At 37.0% G+C, this 9,382-nt stretch overlaps 1 long non-coding RNA gene across 1 annotated transcript in view; it reads right to left on the bottom strand.

Moving 5' to 3' along the window:
* Nucleotides 1–1,014: 1,014 nt before the first annotated feature.
* LOC105511635 overlaps nt 1,015–9,382 on the bottom strand; it is a 58,167-nt gene continuing 49,799 nt past the window's right edge. The window contains exon 3 of the long non-coding RNA XR_001001740.1: nt 1,015–2,885. This is a non-coding gene — a long non-coding RNA (uncharacterized LOC105511635). The remainder of the gene's footprint in view (nt 2,886–9,382) is intronic.

Raw genomic sequence — 9,382 nt, 5'->3', positions numbered from 1 at the left:
AATAACTTCTGATATTTGATAGAACAGTGGGGTGCCTACAGTTCATAATAATTTATTGAATATTTCAAAATAGCAGAAGAAAAGATTTGAAACGTTACCAACGCAAACAATAATAAATGTTTGAGGTGATGAATAACCTAAATGCTTTGATTTGATCGTTATACTTTATATGCATGTATCAAAATATCACGTGCCCTATAAATATGTGCAATTATTATGTATCAGTTTTAAAAAGATTCACCTGCTGAAGTCATCTCACTACAATTCAACTGCACCAAATGGTCATTCAACCAACACAACCCCACTCCTCAAGGTTTTAGATGACATTTCTGTCTGTGAATGGTGAAGATCACCCTGCAGGGATTATTGGATTATCTGTTACCATGCAATGTCTTAGTTAACATTTAGTACTTTATTAAAGGTTAGTTGAGGATAAGGTAATATGCTGAATGGTTTGAGATGGGACACTACCTGGAAGAAAGGAAAAGATACTGATTTTAACTAGACAGTATGTATCTTAAAAATGGAATTATATTTTACAATAGTAGAAGCAGAGTAATAGTTATTTATGTAACACCTACAGTTAGACACTGTTCTACAGATTTTTGTGTACAGTTGACGCTTGAACAACATGATAATTAGGGGCACTGGCCCCACATACAGTTGAAAACCCACTTGCAATTTTTGACTCCCTAAAAACTTAACTGCTAATATCCTACTGTTGACCTGACAGCATAGTCAACTAACATATATTTTGTTTGTTATATGTATTATATACTGTACTCTTACAATAAGGTAAGCTAGAAAAAAAATTATTAAGAAAATTATAAGAGAAAATATATTTAGTGTTAATTAAGTGGAAGTGGATCACCATAAAGCTCTTCATTCTCATCGTCTTCACACTAAGAAAGCTGAGGAGGAAGGGGAAAAGGAGGCATTGATCTTGCTGTCTGAGAAATGGCAGGGAAGGAAGAAAATCTGCATGGAAGTGGACCCACAAAGTTGTTCAGTGGTCAATTGTACATACGTTTCATTTATTTTCACACAAATAACAGTGAGATAGGCATAATCTTCATTTAACACATTAGGAAATAATATTTAAATTCACAGAAGAGTTCAATAAGATAGACAAAAACCCAATTTTTAAAAATGGACAAAAGATTAGAACACACACTTTACCAAGGATGAGACCTGGTTGGCAAATAAGCACACACATAGGTCCTCAACATTATTGGTCATTAGCAATATGCAGGTGAAAACTGTGATGAGATACCATTACATATTGATTAGAATTACTTAAATTAAAATGACTGGCGATGTCAACAAGATGCGGATCTACTAAAAATCTCATTCATTGTGGTGAGAAAGCAAAATGGTAGAATCATTTCAAAAATTCTTTGACAGTTTCCTACAATGTTCAACATATACTTATCGTATTACCTGGCAATCTCACTGTCAGGTATTTGCCTATGTAAAATATAAGCCCACACAATGGACAAGACCTGTACACAGATACTTGCAGCAGCTTTATCCATAGTTGCCAAAACTGAAAACAATTCAAAAGTCTATCAACTGGATAATGTATAAACAAATAAAATACTACTCAGTGATAAAAAGGTGTGAATGACTGATATATATAAACAACTAGGATGGATCCAAAAGCATTGTGCTAAGTGAAAGAAAACAGACACAAAAGGTTATATTTCATATGAATGTATTTATATGACATTTTGGAAGAGGCAAAACTTCAGGGACACACATCAGATCAGTGGTTGCCAGAGGCTGGGGGTCTGAGGAAGGCATTGACTGCAGAGATTAGCAGGGAACTTTTTGGGATGATGGAAAAGTTTTGTATATTGATTGTAGTGATGGTCATATGTCTGTATATATTTGTCAAAACTCCTCAAGCTGTACATTTTAAAAGGTAGACTTTACTGTATGTGAATTCTATCTTAAATAAATCTGACAAAAAATGTAGTTCCTGTATAATAATGCTTTTAATCTTTTTAATTTATCTGGATATTCCTAGTGTCTTAGAAGAGAGCCTGACACATAGTAGGCATCAAATAAAGTTATGTTAAGTAGTTTCTAAGGAATTAGGAAGAAAGATGACAGTTTGACAGTGACAATAACATATTTTGCCCATCACTCAGTTTTATTTTAAAATTTTTATTTAATTGTGGTAAGAACAGTTAACATGATATCTACCCTCTTAAAAATTTTTACCTGTAAAATATAATATCATTAACTACAGGCATTCCAGTTTTCTTTAGAATAGTCCAGCCATGATCACTCATGCCTGGCACCATTTCTGTAAAGCTCACACTTATGCAAGTGATATTTCTGTGAAACCGACCCATGAGTAATTTCTGAGTAGGTATTAAAACACCCTCACGTCTACAAGTCTAATATATTAATAAATGTGCTCTTTTCAATAAGACATCTAAATTTGCATGCACCATCCTACTTGTTATGTTCAGTACTCAATTTTTTAATGTTTCTTGGACACTAGCCAGTAAGTCTGAGTCCCTAGTTAGTTCATCTATTACTTTCTCGCCACAATAGATTTGGGTCTCTGCCAAGAAATGGACTAATATTGCATACAAAAATTGTAAAATGCATTTCCTAATCTTTTGATATGTTCTTTTCCAGTGAGGGGGGAGTACACACACACACACACACACACACACACACACACACACACACATCCAATGTATATACAAAAGCTATCCAAGTTAGGTAAACATTTTTTATTGTCATTATTAATATCAAGTGCCTTCTATAATCCAAGTGTTTGTTTGGCCATTTACATGATTCTCTCACCCTGTGGACTGGAAGGGAACAATGAGTTGTAAAATCTGATAATGATCAAAGATGATGCCTCTCTGTGGAAAAAAAAAAAAAAAGGAGTCAGAATTGTAGGAGCCCTCATTTCCACAGGAAGAGCACATTTTCTGCATTTGATTTGGCACATTTTCTGTGTCTTAATTTCAATGATTCCAAAATGAGATGCTCTTAAAGAAGGAAAAGGTTCTGTATTGGAGAGGGGTATTTTCCTTCCCTACCTTCATTTCCCTTAAAACATAAGCACAGAACTAATGAATGCTATTAAAGGTACTTGTAGAAATGATTCTGATTTGTATCTGATGACTAACTAACCTATTATTGCACTTCTTGGGCAGAGATTAATGGGAAATTCTTAAAGAATAAAGACTCTAACAGGCTTTAGAAATATGTGTGGGCCCAGACTGTACCACATGACCTCAGAAAGCCGAACCCTGGCTGTTAATATCCTTGACTAATGAACCAAGGCTACAGTCCGTGCCAGCAAAGTGTCAAGAAATAAGTAACCAGAGAGGTGACCTTTTAACACGCTTCTAAATGTAATTTTTAACAGAACAGTGTCAATAAGTTCAAAATCCCATATGCTTTTGATCTGATATGGAAGTACAATGCATCAATATTAGAGAGCAAAAGGGAAAGAAAGAGAAAAGCTAGAGGAAAATGGACAAAAAAGAATCCAAAAGAATAATCTCCAACTAAGACTCCAAATACCTTTTCTTTACATAGGTAAGAATATAAAAAGTTCTGGTTCACTATTTCAACATTATCATCATTGTGAAAAAAGTAATAATTAATCATAATAGTTTCAGACTATTTCTATTAATTCCTTTAATAACTATTTATTTTTGCTTAGGTTTGAGATATATTGCATGACCTAGCAACCCTCCCTCTTCCTGCTCCTGGGTTTTCCATTAATACATTCAATCTTAAAGCATAAACTCTTGTGTGCATTAGATCTAGGGTCATTTCTCAGCTCAGACACTGTGTCACTAGGTATATTACTTAAGTTCTATAGAATCTCAGTCTTTTCATCTATAAAATGGGGACATTAATAGGATTTTTACTGGATTACTATAAAAATTAAATGGAGAAGTGAATCTAGAGATTTTAGCACAATACCTGATAAGTCAAAAGAGTTTTAAAGTGCTAGCTATTAGTAGAGCAACTGCAAATATTATTGTTATTGTTAATATAATTACTTGGAGTTCCTCAATCCCTTTTAATGCCTATTATTTCCACCTTCCCAAGTAGAGGGATACCACTTGCATAGAGTGTGCAGCAGCCCTCTTTGTACCCTTTGCAGCCTCCTATTTGGTGGCTAAGAACGTGAAAAAGTGAATGAACATTGCCCATCTCATGATTATATTTCCTCATAATATCAAATATTCACTTAGTATAGTCAGTAACTTACAATAATAATAAAAAAAAAGACGGGTACTATTGGAGATATATACTCTTTTTTTTTTCATTTCTGTCTTTTTAATCTTTTTTTTTTTTTTTTTTTTTTTGATAGAGTATCACCCCAGCCTGGAGTGCAGTGGTGCAATCTTGGCTCACTGTAACCTCCGCCTTCCAGGTTCAAGAAATTCTCTTGCCTCTGCCTCCTGAGTAGCTGGGATTACAGGCTCGTGTCACTGCACCCGGCAAATTTTTGTATTTTTAGTAGAGACAGGGTTTCACCATGCTGGCCAGGGTAGTCTGGAACTCCTGAGCTCAAGGGATCCACCCACCTTGGCTTCACAAAATGCTGGGATTACAGACGTGAGCCACTGCACCTGGTCTGTCTTTTTAATTATTGACGATCTCATTATTTAGGTATATTCAAGTTTTAACAAACTTGTGTTTAAGATAATACAATCTGTCTAAAAAATTTGTTAGGCAAGGAAATGTCTCTCCTTGAGTAACAGCAAAACTCTGTTTTACCTTTCCAAATAGCTGATCCCAATTTTTGGAGCATTTTGCATTTTATATTCTTCAAAGTTCACACTGCAAACAATTCATGACTCTTTTTCCTTCAGCTCCACTTGGGACAGCAAATGTTCATGGGTGTCCTCTGTTGGGCCAGTTCCTGAACTCAGTCCTCACTCTTAAGGGGCTCACTGCTTAGAGATAGAGGGGAATTATAATACAATATAGTAAGTACTAAGGCAGAGAAGCTAACTCTTCCTGAATAGGAAAAGAGTAGTGAACGGTAGCCTCCATTCATTCATTTACTCAGAATGGCGCCATGTGTGGCCAATGGCATCACTGTGAAGAGCAAGGATTCAGGATGCAGACTGCCTGTGTTTACATCCTGGCTGTGGTCCTGGCCAGACATATGTCCTGGCAGGCCATATCACCTCCCCATACCTTGTTTTCTTGACCTGTATAATGGAGATCATAATATAACTTTTCTTATGGGTTTGGTATTAAGTTTAAATAAGTTAAGTTTGGCAAGTGTTTAGAATAGTGCCTGGCATATGATCAGCATCATAGACATGTGTGTTAAATACAGAAAAAATCTATCATCACTTCCTGCACAATCCTTCATTCAACCCATACAGAGATTCCCAACCTCAAAAAGTCAATAATCTTCTAAGTTGTGGGGTGAGGAGACAGGCAAAAAGCGACATATATAGAATGTTATATAAGATGCTATAAGATGACAAGTGCTATGGAAACAAAAAGATGTAGAGTAGGATAAGGGGATCAGGAATGTGGGGATGGGGGATGAGATGGTCAGTCAATCAGACTGGGCTCATTGAGAAGAAGACATTGGAACGAACAGTGGGAAGAGATGCAAGAGAGGGTCAAGCAGATGTCGATTGTATGGGGGACTGAGTGGGACGGGGGAGCCCATATTATGGCGATTGCTCTGGCTCTGAGAAGAGTTCATATTCTGAACATATTATGAAGGTAGAGCTCATGTTATTTCCTGATGGACTGGTTGTAGGTTGTTAGATAAAAAGAGGAGCTCCGACTGACTTCAAAATTAAATTGGATTGGTGATCCCTGGAACCAAGAAGGCAATAAAGCACAGGACTCCAACAGAACAAACAGATATGGAAAGTCCTATAGTATCAAGAAGATGAGAGTGGCTATAAGTAGAAGTAAGTTGGAGAAAGAGCAGGATATAAACACAGAGAAGTAGGATAGAGACATATCATAATAAACCTTACATGTAGTGCTCAGCAACCTCAGTCGTGCAGGCAGAGGGAGGTGCTGGGGATCTAGATTATGGACTGGGGATAACCTTGTACTTGTGGGAAAATGCCTTCCATCAGGGTGGGGGCCCTGGGGCTGGCAGAATGATGGGAAGTGGGGAAGGCTGCAATGGTTCTCTCCACACTTGAACTAAGGGAGAGGCAGCCAGAAAGCAATGCTATAGGGATTGAGTGTGGTTCTACTATGATAGAATTGACAAACAGTAACCATTTGGGTTGCAGGCCTGCGGAGGGGTGTGAAAGGTAGAAGTTAAAGAAAGCAAAATAGGAAACACAAGACAAGAAGCAGATTGAGGACATTAAAAAGCCCAAGTGCCTTTCTTTTTTTTTTGCTACATTTTTCCTTTTTTCACTCCATCTGGTTCTTCCTCCAATTTTAGAAGTCCTGGGCAGCTGAGCTTGGAGTTTAAGGGATCCTTTCATATTCTCAGATTTCACTCAGAGAAATCCTCTACCAAACTCTCAGGCTTCAAGAGCTCCCCACCATGAAGGCACCATGATGAATGAAAGGGGTCTTTTTGTTTGAAATATTTTAAAAGTAAACTGGAGCTCCTGTAAATGAATTTTCTTAGATCTATAGTCAGAGTGAGCGGTGGGAAGACAGTAGGGAGAAAAAGATATTTTCCATGTCTCTTTACTAAACTCGTAAATAAATAGTTCCAGAAAGGACTCGAATACTTCTTACTCATCCCTTTTAAAGTGTTCACTGATAGCAGCCAACAAAATTAAGTACTACTTACCTTCAGTTCTACTTTTGAATTTAACAAAAAAATTCTCAATGGCTAAGGATCCTTCAAAGCCCCAAGGAATCTTCCTTGGAGTAGGGCTTCAAAGATGTGGAACTATTTTCAGCCAAGTATTTTTCTTTGGATTTTCAAAGAGCACAAAAATAGACTAACCAGCCAAGATCAGGATCATTATCTTGATCATCTTCCATTATCATGATTAACAATCATTGAGCTGTACTATTTGAAGCTGTGTTGACTGCTTTCCAAGATTGCCTCACTATTATCAAACCCATGTTACTGAGGAAGAAACCGAGTTTTAGAGTTTCAAAGTAAACTTGATCAACATTTCACAGTGGACAACCAACATTTATTGAGAAACTATTTATCAGCCAGGATGGGCCCAGAAACTTTCAAACCTCTCAGATTCCTTTTATTTTTTCTGTTTTACATATAAGAAAACTGATGCTCTAAGTGGCTCAGTAACTTATCCAAGATCATCCCATTTGTAATGTAAGTGATCTAATTGTCCTTAATTTTAAACCAAACATAATTTCTCTTGGGAGTATGGAAGACTGTTCTCATCCCAGTTCCCAGTAGCCCTTTGCTGCTTTTCTTCCCTTTCAGTTCAGGTAGTAAGTGACAATCCCTGGATATGCCATTATCTATCCCCTTGGTCTAAATTAATTTTTGAAATTTCATAGTGTAATGACTGACCCACTTTTGGCCTACAAGATTTAATTGAAAGGCTGCCAAGGAGGATAAGACTCCTGGGACAAAATATAAAACTTCACAATGTTAAAAAGAATTGTCATTCTTTTGTCTGGAAAGCAGAAATAAAGCCTGGAGCTGTAGCAGCCACCTTATAATCATAAGGCAACAACCATCGGACTCAAGTCCCAAAGCCAAGAGAAAGAAAATGACAGAGCACAAAGAAACAAAATGCTTTTGTCCATAATAATATAGTTCAACTCCAGCACTAATTTTAGACTACCTAAATCTGCCATTAGATTTTTTGTACTCTTTTTTTTTTTCATAGTTGAAATATTTCTGATCAAGGCACCATACTCATAATCTTGCCTATGGCTGTGAAACAGCAAATGAAATACCCATGAAATGGAACTGATCACCTAGGATTTACTTTTACTCATCAATAATTTCTAGCCTTTTTTTTTTTTTTCAGAGTTCTTGCTTGTTTAGAGTAATAATAGCTGAAAAAGCCACAGTGAAAATCCACACCACTGGTAATATCTAACTGCCTGTGAATTCTAACGTAAAACAAAACCAAAAGTAGACTGCTACCAGACATTCTTGGTCAAATACTATGTATATACATGTTTAAGGTAGCCTGCACCAACTTTATGACAAAACAGAACTAATTACGTGGATTACTTTTAGCTGAGCCCTTACTTGTACTCCATGCTATGCTTAGCCTTTCACATTCACTATGTAATTTGTGTATCACTCTAGGTGGCTGTCATATTCATCATCATTTTAAAGGTGAGAAGGTAAAGTAACTAAATATAATAGCAAGCTTAACCACAGACATGCAGATGGAAAGTGTCACGCCAGGGTGTGAATCTGGATCTTTTTTCTAACCACAAAGATATTCAGTGTCTTTAAAACCAACTAATTGAATGAAACAACTGTCAAACCAGTGGTTGGGTATTTATTTACTGATAACCTGAGGCCGGGTACAGTGGCACACACCTGTAATCCCAGGTCTCTGGGAGGCCAAAGCAGGTGGACCCCTTGAGGCCAGGAGTTCAAGACCAGACTGGCCAACATGGTGAAACCCTATCTCTACCAAAAATAAAAAAATTAGCCTCATTTGGTGGCACACACCTGTATTCCCAGCTACTCGGGGGGTTGAGACATGAGAATTGCTTGAACCTGGGAGGCAGAGGCTGCAGTGAGCTGAGATCGTGCTACTACACTCCAGCTTGGGTTGTAGAGCGAGGCTGTGTGTCAACAACAACAACAGTAATAATAATAATATTTCTTCTTATTATTATTTACTGATTACCTGAATAAACTGTCAGTACTTTTGAGAACCAAGTCTGTTAGAGTCACCTGGTCATTCAACTGAGGGGCCATTTACATGTACTTTGTGCGGATTGCAACACAGGAATCCCATGGACCATGTACATTTTTGCTATTTCATGCTTCCCTAGGTCTAGGGCAGTTCACTTCACCCTAAAAAGTTGTTTACCCTCTTACAATGCTTTAGGAATTTGGAAGACATTTCCTATCTTCAAATCATTTTTAGTTTAGCAAACCTGTGCATAGGCAGAGTGCTTGGCGCATTAAAATGATCAGTAAAGGTACACAAATAAACAAATAATTTGAATAAATGAGTAGATGGACAAAGTAGTTGGCTAACTGAATTATTGATTATCAGTAGCTGATTCTCACTTTGTATCTGCCCTTGAGGCTTGAGTAAGTGTCTCACTTCTAAAGTAAGTTATTTTCCCCCGCAATTTGACTTGTTTACTGCGATAAGTTGGCTCACTTTATAGGAACACTTTTACACTGTTGGTGGGATTGTAAACTAGTTCAACCATTATGGAAAACAGTATGGCGATTCCTCAAGGATCTAGAACTAGATGT

The sequence above is a fragment of the Colobus angolensis genome, unplaced genomic scaffold (genome assembly GCF_000951035.1).
Source record: "Colobus angolensis palliatus isolate OR3802 unplaced genomic scaffold, Cang.pa_1.0 Scaffold201, whole genome shotgun sequence".
Lineage (NCBI taxonomy): Eukaryota > Metazoa > Chordata > Mammalia > Primates > Cercopithecidae > Colobus > Colobus angolensis.
The sequence above is the reverse complement of the archived record's forward strand: the minus strand, read 5'-3'. Positions and strand labels throughout refer to the sequence as shown.